The sequence below is a fragment of the Sceloporus occidentalis genome, unplaced genomic scaffold (assembly GCF_023333645.1).
Source record: "Sceloporus occidentalis isolate IW3139 unplaced genomic scaffold, rSceOcc1.0.p SCAF_195, whole genome shotgun sequence".
NCBI classification, from domain to species: Eukaryota; Metazoa; Chordata; class Lepidosauria; order Squamata; family Phrynosomatidae; genus Sceloporus; species Sceloporus occidentalis.
This window is the reverse complement of record NW_028317175.1, coordinates 482,805-496,695: the sequence shown is the minus strand read 5'-3', so window position 1 is coordinate 496,695 and position 13,891 is coordinate 482,805.

Genomic DNA, 13,891 nt, shown 5'->3' with positions numbered 1-13,891 from the left:
CGGAATATTTCTGAGAAGGTTTTGGGCATTGAACAGTGCTAGGATGTCTGTAATGCTGTATTTAATTACAAAGGTGTTAAAGAATAATAAATAATACTTTTTATCCCTAGATTATAAATAGCTTTCCATGTGATCAAAATAGTCAATGTTTAACTTTTTTTTCCATTATAGCATTCTCCAAGATTAGAAGGAAGGGTATGTGATGTTCAGCTAACACTGGTCATCCAGAAAAGGTACAATACCGTCTGGCTTGGATTTCCACTTGATTTGGAGTTGTAAGTGACAAAGCAGAATAAAGCTTACCATGTATTGGTAATAATTCTGGGTAATTATATCTCTTTTTCCATTTTTTTTGGATGGACTTTAATAGAAGCCTTTAAAGTTCATATATTGAAAAACATTACCAAGCGGAAATGTACTAATTTGTGATTGAAAATTAAGCCCCCTTACCTGCATGTACTGTTCAAAATATATTTAAACAATGTGGGATATCCAATATTTAATTTTAGAGTGTCTGAGCAATTAGCACTCGCTGCAGGAAACTAGAAATCTCTCACTGCGTTTCAGACTTGTCTCAACTAACGCAAGAAAATAACCTTACATCACATAAAACTTGTTCAATAAAATATATTTGTCCTACTTTTATTGACTGTGTCGAGCCAACAAACGCACAACAAAGCCTACCTTCTACTTTTCTTTTAAGCCTATACCCAACATGAGAAACATAGTAGTTCTCACCAGTAAGAACAAAACGGAGAAAGAGAACAGATCAGATTAAGTATAAAGGAGCCTTCTGTAAAATGAAGATTTGGCGTCAGTTCTATTGCAGGGAAATATAGCAATATATGTACAAATATTTAAAACATCAATTTTAAAATTTAATTTACCACTTTTATAAAATTTGTTGTCCAAGAAGTTCTAAATCAACAGTCCAAGTCTTTTTTCGTAAGTCTTCACGTGCAATCACGCTTTTTCTCTTTGTCCTACTGTGCACTGACAACAAGGCTTTAAGTCATTGACCACTTATTCAGAACTGTATTTCCTCATATCTCTTTAGGCATAGAATAGATGCAAATAGTTCAAAGAAAGATCTTTGACGAAGTCCTCTGATGAGAAAATGCATTAGACTGAAGCTAGGAGCGGCCACGTTTTCATAGCTGTGCAAAATAATCCTTTCTGGGAGATTTTGCACTGTTCACAACTACACTACAAATTACACTGAAGTGATTAATGGAGGTGACGGTCACCTAGCCTTCAGAATTATCTACAGATAAGTGAAAGAACTATAGCTATTCTGTAGGACAAAACGGGCATATACTGGGTGATTCTTCGAAGAGGTGGCAAAACTAATCTGCATGCGGAAAGGTTAAAAAAAAAGATTTATCCTCCATCATCACTTATTCTTCCTGTAGAAACATTTTCAACAAAATGTCTGAAAAAAACTGCTCCAGGAAATTTGTTTGGGAAAATATCCTAGGAAAGTTATCAGGGTTGCATTTTGGGTTGCAAGGTTCCCAAAAAAATTTGTCAGAAAATCTTCCGGAAGATTCAGAGGAAGTTTCCCAGAAAATTTAACTCAGGGTTACATTTCCCCAAAATGTTTTCCTGAAAAGTGTCTGGGACAGTAACCTGGGAAGATTCGCCCAGAACATTTTTGTGATCTGGGAAAATTTTCAGTGAGATTTTCTGAGAACATTTATTTCCAAGGAAATTTGTATTACAAAATTTTAGAAATGTTTCTATTCTGGAAGGACTTTTTTCCCCAAAATACATGGTTAGAAAATTTTCCCAGAAACTTTTTTCCTTTTTTTTCTGGGAATTATTTCCTAGAAATTTCTCCTCAGATTTTTGTTGTAAATGTTTTCCTCAAACATTTTTTATGAAAAAAATTTGAGCAGTAATTTTTTTGTGTTAAAGTCTGAAAATATTTTGTGTAACATTTAAAAAAATGCAGAATTGTTACGTAAAAACTTGTATAAAGTTTTTTTCAGGCTACAATTAGGTAATGCCTAATTTTTCCTAAAACTTTTTTTAAGAATTCTTTTTGTTAAGGAGTTTTAAATCATCACCATCATATTAATTATTTCTTTTAGCTATTTTTATTTCTGATTCGGTCTCTTCCGATTAGAATTGCTTTGTCATCCTCAACTCTCAACCATTGTATAGTTTTCCCTATCGTGCTGCTTACTCTGTAGATTCCACTAAGACTGCTGACAGCACAACTGATGTTTGTTTTGTTTAACAAATTCAGCCGTTGTCTCAATATCATTATTAACTTGGACAAAGACAAACAGGGTTTCATGTCAGTAGTGAGTGTTGGTGCTTAAGAAAATAATGGCGCTCATCATGGTCATTTTCCAGAACTGTCTCATTTAAAAACCTTAATATTTAAAGGGACACTTTATTCATTTTAATATCATTTTAATTCATATGATAGCCATGTCCTTTTTTAAATATTTTCCCCATCTTACAAATGCATGAAGATATTCTACAGATTCCCCCCATGCACGTTCATCTTTACCTGCTTATCAGTTACTGGGCTTGCAGGAGATGTGCTCAACCAAAAACCGTCAAAATTTTTTTTGCTGGCCTACATCTGGTCTATTTTCTTATTTTTCTTATTTGCTTAATTAGTATCTTTTTAACATCTTTATTACATGTTTTGTAACTGGTGCAGAAATAAAGAGAAGATGTAGATCTATGCGCATGTATGTGCATGTAAATACTTTACTGAACTGCCACTTTAGTGAATTCTTTATTTAATACACAAAGTAAATCTATGAAACGGTGTTTAAAAAAACAATACATACCAGAGGACATAATGGTATGCTTTTAATCTGAGGAGGGAGGGCTCTGTGGGGTCACATAATGCGCTTTACGTGACCCAGCAGTAGTAGCTTAGCAGCTCACAGAGTCATTGTGAGTGTTAGAGTAAATGTGTTAAGTGTTTGTATGTGTACGTGTGTTATAGTGTAGAGGAGAGTGTCTGGCAGTTAAACAAAAAAACCTAGTGTGTTTGACTATGCCTGAAGAAGGGACCCAGAAGTGTCCTGAATCCTCATGTCAAATTCTATCCTTTTGGTCAGCCATTAAAGGTATAATTTTTACTCATCTTTTTCTGATTTCTTTATTACAAAAGTACCTTGACTAGACTACTATCTTCTTTGTATAATATAAATGTGACTTTTATTTTTTTGGAGCAGGAGAAAATAGGTAAGACCAGGTTCTGCCATTAAATTCTATGTGTCCTTGTTTCTTATATACGTTGGCTGGATGAAATTCAGTAGTATAATTTGACATATTCATTATAGTTTGAGAGGCAAAACTGTATTTCTGTTTCTGTTAATACTACATGTTTATGGAAATGTTTTATATAACAATGATGCTAAAGGACTAAATAATGAATAAATCATTTGTACAATACATGACTGGCATTCATCTATTTCAGTAAATATTTTCCACTTTTATTTTAAATGCACATCATTAATGGGGGAATAGGAATTATCAATTGTTAGAGTAAAAGTAATTTATATTGCCATTTGCATAACACTCATTTTAATACAATTCAACAAAAATATGCTCTCTACATTGTTCAGAACATCAGGGCCAAACTGGGGACGGAAACCGGACCTGGCATTTAATGGCCCGGGCTGCAGGTAAAGGATCTATTCTCTAACACTTTTGCAATATGCTGTCAGGTATGTCTAGCCTGTGGATGGACAGTAAAGAATAGAATATGTCTCATGAGCGGCAATAACAGTCTGGCACAAGGATGGTCGATCTGGATCTGTGTAGGTTATTTTAAACCCTGTATACTGGGTTTACCAGTTGCTTTTTCCTGAATGTTTTCCTGATGTTGCTTAGCGAGGGGAGGTGCTAAGGGGCTGTCAGTTAGCCCCAAGTAGCTTAAATCTATATGGCGTGGGAGGAGAATAGGGCGGAGAGTGGGCATATATAAATGCTGCTCCAGAGAACCGGAGAAGCGGCTCTTCACCCGGAGACTTGACTGTTCTTGTGAACAAATAAATATGCTGATTTTGCTTGACAGGAATATTCACTCCTGATCAGGCCACAGGCGGTATATTCAATTCCTACTGTCATTGTTATTTCCATTGCAAATTTAACATAAATATTGTGAAATCATGGAGACTTTTTTCGTAGAAAGTTTCTCTTAATGATGTGCAACAGCTTTTTGCAGCAGAAAGGCGTTGGCAGGTGTGAAACCTGAAACTGTTTTAGACCTTGTAGTTGTGACTATTTATCTCTTATCAAACTTCAAACAGAGTCTGTTAGTCTTTGAACTTTGAACTGCGACAACATATTTTTCCAGCAAATACAAACAACTCATTTCACATCATAATTTCCTTAAGCAATGAACAGTGCGTTGTTCGCATGCAACATCTTTCTTATATTTAATCTACAGCATTAAAGCAAATCAATTTAAAACATTATTTCATTCTATTGAACCTAAAAATATCTGAACATATCATTGAACTATAATAGATGTAGCAATTTTGGTGTATGATTGTGGCGCGGGTTGCGATCGGTCATTGACCTCGTCTATGCAAACCCAATGAAATACGTGGCATTCTAATGCATTCTGTGTCCTGCTACTGTTTCTGAAGGGTAGTTATTTGAGTATCAAAGGGACAGGTTCCATTACCTGACATAAAATGTATGGTGGCATCTAATCTAAGTTTTTGCCCAATTAAAAGTAGTAAGAAAGATTTAGATGATACAGATAATATATTTGGATCATGAATCTTGTTGATGCATTTCTTCAGCACTGAAAAATGAAGACTGCTCAGCATTACAAACAAAAATGCTGAAAATCTCTAAACCTATACATTATTGGGGAAAAAATGCCTTTTTTAGCCACTAAACTGGATGCTTAAAATCTGATTATTACCGAGCATTCACAATGTAGGTGGCATTATTTGGCTGGGTTATTAGCCCATTTACGCTATAGCAGTCATTCCTACCTGCATAGACGTCTGTTGTATCCCTTACCCTGCATCATGCGACTGTCTGAGGGAATCACCAAGATATGATGCTGTGTCACGCCATTTAAGCACCGAGGATGCAGAGGAAGATGTAGAGGAGACCCTGCTGGAGGTAAGTTACTGGGGAGCGAACTTTCAACTTCCATTTGAAACACACAAAGAACCTGTTGGTTAATAATTATGCAAGTTGGTTGCTGCTTTTCAAGTGGCATCAACTCTCCCAGCATGCAAGGGCGCACTTAAAGTATCTGACACCCAGGCGAATCCTATATTTGCCCACCCTGCCCCCTCGCTTTAAAATGTAAAAACACTCACACTCATGCTCTCTCTCATGCAACCTCTCACACCCTAACTTACTCATGCTCTCACACTTTTATTCACTCTCTTATACTCTCCCACTCTCTTTCTCAATGCCTCCCTACCTTCTCCCCCGACCGTTCGGTGACCCTGTCTCCTTTCCTGCAGCTCTGCTTCTTCTCTTGTCTCTTCTTCTCCTGTCTTCCTGTCTGATTTTCCATACACCAGGCCTCCCGGAGCACAGGCTCAAAAGGACGGAGCCTCCAGGCACACCCTCTCCATCCTTTTGCGGAAGTACTCCGGGAGCCTAGCATTATAAAGATGGATTCACGAAATAAGAGAAGTGTTTCTGCAATTCTCTTTCTCTGCTAATCTGTCTGCATTATTCTGGCCTCTCAGAGTACTTACGTAAAAGGACGGAGCCATAGGGAAAGCCTCTCCCCCAGTCTTCTTCTATCAATATGTAGAGAATTGGGTTTTGATTTGCCATGGAATCTGCTTACTGTGAGTAAGAGTGATTTGCCCTAGAAAACAAGACAATATATTTCCATTGACAGGTATTAGCTGTTCTAATATGTAAAATGCAGAACTATATGTATGGACCCAACAATCGAATTTAAAATTAAACATGACCATATCCAACCAAGACACAGCAAAATCCTTAATGTTGATTTGAGTAGTCCCTTTAAATTATCTTTGTGGTCCCCACTTGCAAATACATGATTCTGCAGAATCTACCTATATGCATTTGCTTCTTGCCCCACCACTAGCTCCTTGTTAACTGTTTCCTGCCACCGTCGGATGGTGATTTGGCCAACTGTGCCTCTTTCTATCAATACATCTAGCTGATTCTACGGCACATTCATTTGTCAGTAATTATCATTCAGTAGAAAGAAAATAAACAGGACAAACATAGTTGGCTTTAGTGATTTATTTCCACCCACTCCTTTCATTGCAGCTGTTTTGTGCTATTATGGCTTTGCTATAAAAATGTTAATCTTTCCACAGACATAACACACACATATTTATATTTATACTATGTAAGAGTTTACTTTGCAGTAATAGCCCACTAGGTAATTTAAATCTAAATGTATTATATTACTATTTCTGTGCAAAATAGTCATACTAAGTGAATGCTGACTATCCATCCACCCACTTTAATAGATTTTATTGTAATGAATTAACAGACGAGTGAGGCTTGGCTCAAAGGGCATAATAAATTAGATGTGTGCTAGACATTTTGTCTGGGGCACATAGTCCTTGTGCCGCATATATAATTTATCGTTAAACGTCAGATAGGGTAGATTAAAGAAACCATTGCTACCATACTTTTGAAGGGATATTAAAAGGTTAGCATATTGTATTGTCCAATGTATTCAATTAACCCCACCATGTCTTCATGAGTGGTCAACTTGAAACAGTACATGAAACTGGAATAGTTGCTCAACCCCAGGTCCATGAAGTACCAGCACCTACCACTTTGGCCAAAAAAAACCCACTGAGACAATAATCTGAGACTCATCCTGGATCAATTTACCTTAACATTACAACTCAACATTACCTTATCAACTACTCAACCTGTTCTTTGAAGCCCCTTCGAGATGGAGAAGAGGAGTATATTAAAGACTGAGCCCTCCAGTCCAATTTTAAAAGGAGGTAAAAAGCAGAATTAATAGAACACTAAGGATGAACCTGTTAATATTCTTTTTAACCCCTTAAGGACAATGGGCGGTCCCTAAACCAATTGAAAACAATGCATTTTGAGCCCGTACATGTACGGGCTTTGTCATTAAGGGGTTAAAAGGGGTATATAACACATGTTCAGTCCTTTTTGTAATTATATAATTAAGGCTTTGGTTTTGTATTTTGGCACATAATCTCACCTCCCATTCCAAATCATGTTATGTTGAGGCAAGAAAATCATTAAGTATGCATTACTGCAAATTCAGCCCAAGGGGATATCTACAGCATGAAGGGGCATGCTTTATATACCTGACCCACGTAACTCAACATGGATAATCAGGGGGCAAAAAAGAAAAACGATGAGCTTATTAGCTCTGATGTGTTAATGCACCTTTTTGAGAAATAATATGGTTGTGGCTACCGGGTACACTTGGTTGCAGTGTGTTAAACATTAATAATTGCAGCCCGAGACAGAAACATTTCAATTATATGTAAAAAAAAACAAACAAGCCACTGTCTATTAAACACCAGTAACAGGACTGGATGACCAGTGGGCCCTGTGAGCTGGTGCCCTTTACTGCTCGTACCAACGGCATACCTCTCAACAGTCACGACTTTTAGGTGCTGAAATGTTCTTGGTATGCTAATTCTCAAGTGATTAACATACCCACTCAGACATAAAAGCAAACTGGCAGTGGGTTCACTCTTATTTTACTTTGTTACCATTTTCCTTTGTGAAAACTCTGATAAAAGGGACACTTTGAAAAATACGAAAATAGGAATCTTGGCATCAAACTTCCGTATTTTGTGTTCTAAGTTTTCAAAGGCTCATGATTCAACGTTCTTGACAGTGGCAGGATCTGAGGTCTCATTAATAATGAAAATCAAACAAATATCTGCCTGAACATGTAGTATACGCAGTGAATTCCCAGAGTTTACAACTGTTATATATAGCAGAGAACAATGCACTCCGAGTCTGTGTAGCCAAACAATGCAGGAACACCTGAAAATGCAGGTTAGAATGCAGCGTTCCATGTGTTGCCCAGTAACGTATTCTGGCCAGGCATTGTAGACAGTGATATATTTACCTAAGACACTGCCCAAGGTTAAACCCAAACCCGCATTACCCCCTCTTCAGCGACAACTGTCCTTTCTGCTGAATTGCAGGATATGACACCACTCCATCTCTTAAGGATATGCGGCACAAAGTACAGCATGGAATGGAAGCTGTGCCAGCAAGGCCCAAAGCTCCATAATGTAAACTGGGTGGTTAGGGATATCAGGGATCTCCCTTGTAACCAGCCATTTGAAAGTCCTAATGAGTGAATAAGGTGATCTGCCCCGGTGGGACTATGGAACTTTTCCATACATTCTGTAGCGTTCTCGAGGACTATAGCAATGAGGACCCTTGTGACGACTGATACTTCCCTTTCCTTGTTTGGATAACAACAAAATGTAGCTTTCAGATATTGATGGAAGATAAATCTTATTATATACAGGAAACCAAGATGAGGGTGTTATGGATGTTAGCATTACATTTTGATGGTATGACTGTGTTGCTCGTGGTTACTTCCTGTATCCTGTCTTCATTGCCATCCAGGGCCAGACTAAGAATAAAAAACAGCCCTGGAAATAATTGAATTACAGTCCTGGAAATAATTGAATACTAGCTCTATATTGCTTGGTGCCATAAATGTGCACATGGTACAAATGTGGGGTCCCAGCCAGTCCCAAGTATGAAATTTTCTAGTTTATTTGAACAAATTGCAGAAAACAAGTCCTTTAAACACAAAAAATCACTTTCACAATATATAATAAACAGTGTAAATAGTAGAAGAGGAAGTGTGTGAGCTACATGTATGGTCAAAGTCAGTGCCTGTATGTATTTATATATGTGTAAGTTTATGTGTAAGTGTATGGTGTTAGAGTGGGTCTGTATGTGTATGTTTGTTTGGGTAAGTGTAGAAATGCCCCTGACCATCATCATACCCACCCAAATCATATTTCATTCTGTTCCCCAACCTCCCACCCTCATAATCATTCCTCCACACCATCATGTACATCCCTTACAATCATCACTGCATATTGCACCACATGTGGCACACATATTTACACAAACATTCTTGCACGTACATACACACACTCATACTACACTACCACACATACCTACACATACACACTCTCTGCCCCCCCGGATGTCTCAGCCCTTGATGCATGGCCTCAAGACCAGCTCCAGAACAGATGGCCAACTGGGAAATATGTTCTCATCCCTGCATTTCTCATCGATTTATACCTTTATTTATTCCAATTGCCTGGATAAGAGGCAGCAAAGTGGTGTGACTGTGACAGGTGTTCTCCCATCTTAGATGGACCATACTAACAGGGTTCTACCTAGAGACTCTGGGTGAAACCCAATAGTTCCTCAACTCTGCTAACATGGCTTCTTACACTAACAGTATATACTCAATCATCATTTATACAACAAAAACAGAGGGTGAATTATAATAGGATTTATAGTTCACCAATGTCTAGATGAAAACGTTTCCCATTCCTGGATGCTTTGTTCAAGGAATAAAATTCTCCAGGGATTGGGATGTAAATTATTTGTGGTGGAAGAGAAGAAATATTTGTGCTTGGGTTCAAATGATATAGCTAATCCTCTACTGTAACATAACATGCATATACTACATTTTCTGGAAGCTTATATTTTAACATTGGTTAGATCAAACCATTAATCTTTGGTTCATTTAGTGAGTTATTTTATGGCGATATTATGGCGTATATTTTGTGGTTTTCCTGAAAGTTTTTAACTAACCTTACTTTTGTTGGAAATACACACACAGCCATTAAAACCTCAAAAGGAGACAAGCAAGATTACCTTACATCTCATCATTGTTTCAGTTCAGTTATGACGTGTGACTACTAATTTCCAGCTTCCAAAAAATCTTGGGTTACAAGGAACAGTTTCTCACATTAAGTCTTTTTGTAACATAAGAAATGGTCCCAGAGTAAAATAGATAAATAGTCGGCCCATACGGCTAAAGCAAGCATCTTTGTACTAATAACTATTGCATATTTCTCCCTTTCAGTTTAATTTGTGATTTATGTTTTATCGACTTTTTTTAAATTTATTTTGTTTATATGAAAGCTGCAGGGAGAATAGACATGATGTGTAAATTACAGTGTGCATTTCATTGTATGTTTTTTTAAAAGGAGTTCACCAGCCAAACTCTGATAATTCAACCTTTAATAAGCATGACTTAGGCTACCATCCAAGCTTGTGTCTTACTCAAAAGGAGTTGAGCCAACTGGCAATATGTTTTGCAAATACAAAAATAAAAAAGATGTATTCACCCTTGGAATGAATTTTAGCTGTTTTTGTACCTTTGCTGTTTGTTGGCTTGCTATATATGTAATGTTTTAAATTAAGCAACTGAAATGCTGTTGCTATTATTTAATCTGACCAATTAGAAGAATGTGTCTTTTTTTAAATTAACTATTACAAGCTTAGAACATTTTTGAAAGAATGATCCAGAATGGAATGGAATAACTTCTAGTTATTTGGTTTGGATTAACATAACATTTTGGGGTCATCCTCAACTTTGTGGTAGTTTCACCACACGTGTTTGCGCAGAACACCATTTTGCACATGTGGATTTGGGTAGGTTTGTTATATAACAATGAATACCAACCTTGCACAGACTAAACATTGGCCAGATGTATGTTCATAATGAATATTTTAAGCATATCAGATAATCAAGTTATAAATGGGAGCAACAGCATAATAAATAATCATAATCTTTGATTTACTATAACTATTTACCATGCAGTTAACATTGTATGTTGGCCTTTTCCCTAATCCTTGGAGTACTGCCCAGTACAATTGTATGGGAGCGTTATGTGTGTTACTCCGGTGTCAGTTGTGGAGGACAAGCCTTCTGTTATAGAGTTAAGCACTGGTTATTGACTAAAACTATCTAAACAGAACCAATGACTTTCCACATTTGTTGTTCCAGGCAGCTCTTTTGTGTTCATTTCCCTAAGATTTGCTTTGGTTCACCCATTGTGCAAACTATTGTTAAGTCCTATTGTGTTTTTGTAAGAAAACTCTATCCACTGTTTCTGTTTGCAGGACTGTAAATGCAGGAAATGTAGTAGATCCAATGTACATACTCGTCTAAAAAGAACACTATCAGTTTGCTTGATCCATTGTGTATCTTGTATTTACAAAGCTTTTTTTTTATTATAGTCCAGCCAGTGTCAATGCCATCCTGAAAATGGGAGATTGTTTAACGTATATTAGAGAGGGCAATTTTATTAATTGAATGCAGCATAACTCCACAGGTCTGTGCTTGGCAATGACATGAACACTAACACGAATCTAGTAATACATTGCTTGATGGAAAACTGCAACCAACACCTGAAAATGTTTTGAAAATTGAAAAAATGACAAAAGAACATAGGGAGGAACTGGATTTTGAATGTGGTGGAAATGTGCTTGAAAAACTTCATAATGTCTGGTTCATTGCCCTGTGCCCACATTCACTCCCACTCTCTCACACTCTTATTCTCTTTCACTCTCTTTCACATGCTCTCTTAATGTTTCCCTACCTTCTCTGCTGACCACCTCCGCTTCCACATCTTCCTCCGTAATTTCTTCAACGTTTATCTTCTCCCTTCTCTTCTCGCTTCTCTCTTCATTCTTCAATCCTTAATGTTCTGTCTTCTTTCTTCATCCGCATCTCCGCGGACATAACCCGGCAGCAACTTGCTGCAGTAGCATCCTCCCGATCCTCCAATTGTGGGAGAGGACGTCACCACAATCGCAGTCATTTTGCCCTCAATCTGGGGAGAGCATGTCACCACAGGAGCCATTATTTTGCCCTTGCGTATACAGGAGGATTGAAGGATCCGGGAGGATGCACGTCTAATAATTATTCCATCTAAGCATTATATCAGCCAAAGGAAATAGGCTTTTTTATTCCTTCAAGCAATATACTAATTATTGTTACAAAATATGCGTGGGGATCAAATAATTTTTTTTATCACATTATATGTGTGCTCTTTAATAAACAACAGCATTTTGTGATTCACTCAATTAAAGTATAACATAGAAAATCTAGGGAAATTTTGTTTGACTCACAGCTAATATTTTATTTTTCCACAGTATAGTCCATAAAACAGGTGTTATGTGCCTTGTTACTGCCAGGAAAAGTGTTAGTTAGTAAAAACGTTATACTTGTGGTTTATATGAAGCTTTTTCAGCACGGTACAACTATATGTTGTGTTGAAACAGTGGGTCTTGTTACCACAGTAGTACATTGTTGAGGTTTTTTTTCTTTTTGACAAATTAAATTGTGCAAGTATACAACTATACAAGAATTGTTAATTTACATTTGTTGCAGGGGCATGCTAGGGTGCAGCAGGTGTACAGCACTGCTTGAACAGGGAGTGTGGGTTGTAATGAATGAGTGAAATGAGTGGGAGAGAGAACAAGCGAGCTTGACTGTCAATGGGAGAGGAGGAGAGGAAGCAGGATGTGGTAAGAGAGGAAAAGAAGGAGAGGATGAGAGGGGGGAGAGAAAGAAGAGGAGAGATTGAGAGACGGTGAGTTGAGGAGAAGGTGAGAGATGGAAATGAAGAGGGGGAGAAGTTGAGAGAGAGAGGAAGAAGAGGAGCATGTAGAAGAGGGAAGAAGAAAAAACAATGAGAAAAGGAGAGATGAAGAGGAGGAGGGAGTAAGAGAGTAAGTGAATAAGTGTGTGTGTGTGAGAGCATATGCATATAGTCTTAGTGTGTAAGCATGTATCAGCATAGTGGTGTCAGGGGTGAGTCAGTGGCCCTTGGAAGAGAGATGGAGTATGTGAGTAAGTATGTGTAAGTGTATGGAATAACACTGTGTGTGTGTGTTATATTCAGGGGTGGGCAGCAAAGAAATTATTACCCAGGCAGCACTAACCCAAGGCTTGCCTTGTAAATTCACTACATCAGAGTCCACTCTCATACAAGTCAGTTATAGCAGGAATCAGGTAGTTCCAGCATAGTCATGCCATTATGACTGTTCTATATTTATTAATATTTTTAGTTAAGATAGTCAATTAAGTTGTTAGGTTTTTAAAATTAAACTACCAAATATTTTTTCACCATTATTGTATATTTGTCAGAAAAAGGAACATACAACCATACCAATTACATAGTTGTACAGTCTCTATCTTCAAGGATCACAGATAATCATTTCTTACTCATAAGTGTACATATATAGCGCTCATTGTGATCCTGTTTGGAACATTTAACAGGAACAGACTGAATAAGTGGAAAAGTTCACAGCCCATAACAATGAGACACATTTCCTTTTTCCTGCAGTGTTTCTAAACATATTTGGCCCTATAACAATAAATTGAAATGATATGTGAATCAGTAACACCCTTTGTTGTCAGCATGCATGTTCAATCCATTGCTGGCAAAATATATCCGGGCTCTACATTATTGGAAGACTTCCAAGGCAGTGTCCTTCTTTCCCACTAGTGTAAATGCAGGGTGAGGGGCCTCATGCAGGGCCATATTTACTTTCACTGTTGTCATGGGTCAGGCCCCCTCTGCGCTGCCATCCTTGCTGCTGAGCGCCGGGATATGACATCATATGACGGCACGGTCATAATGGTCACTGATCTCCCTTTTAACTGGACAATTAAGCAGTGGTGTTACAAGCCACCTGATTCCTGGCTTCCTGTTATGCGTCAGAAGGGCTACTTGACCTGCCACTGGCCACATGGTCAATTTTTAACATTTCACCTGCTACTTGTCTCCATAACTTTTGCAGCATGACATTTAGGGTATCTGGAAGAAGAATGTTCCTAGATATCTGGTAAGAAGCAGGGTAGTGGCTCCAAAAAACTGCACAACCTAAA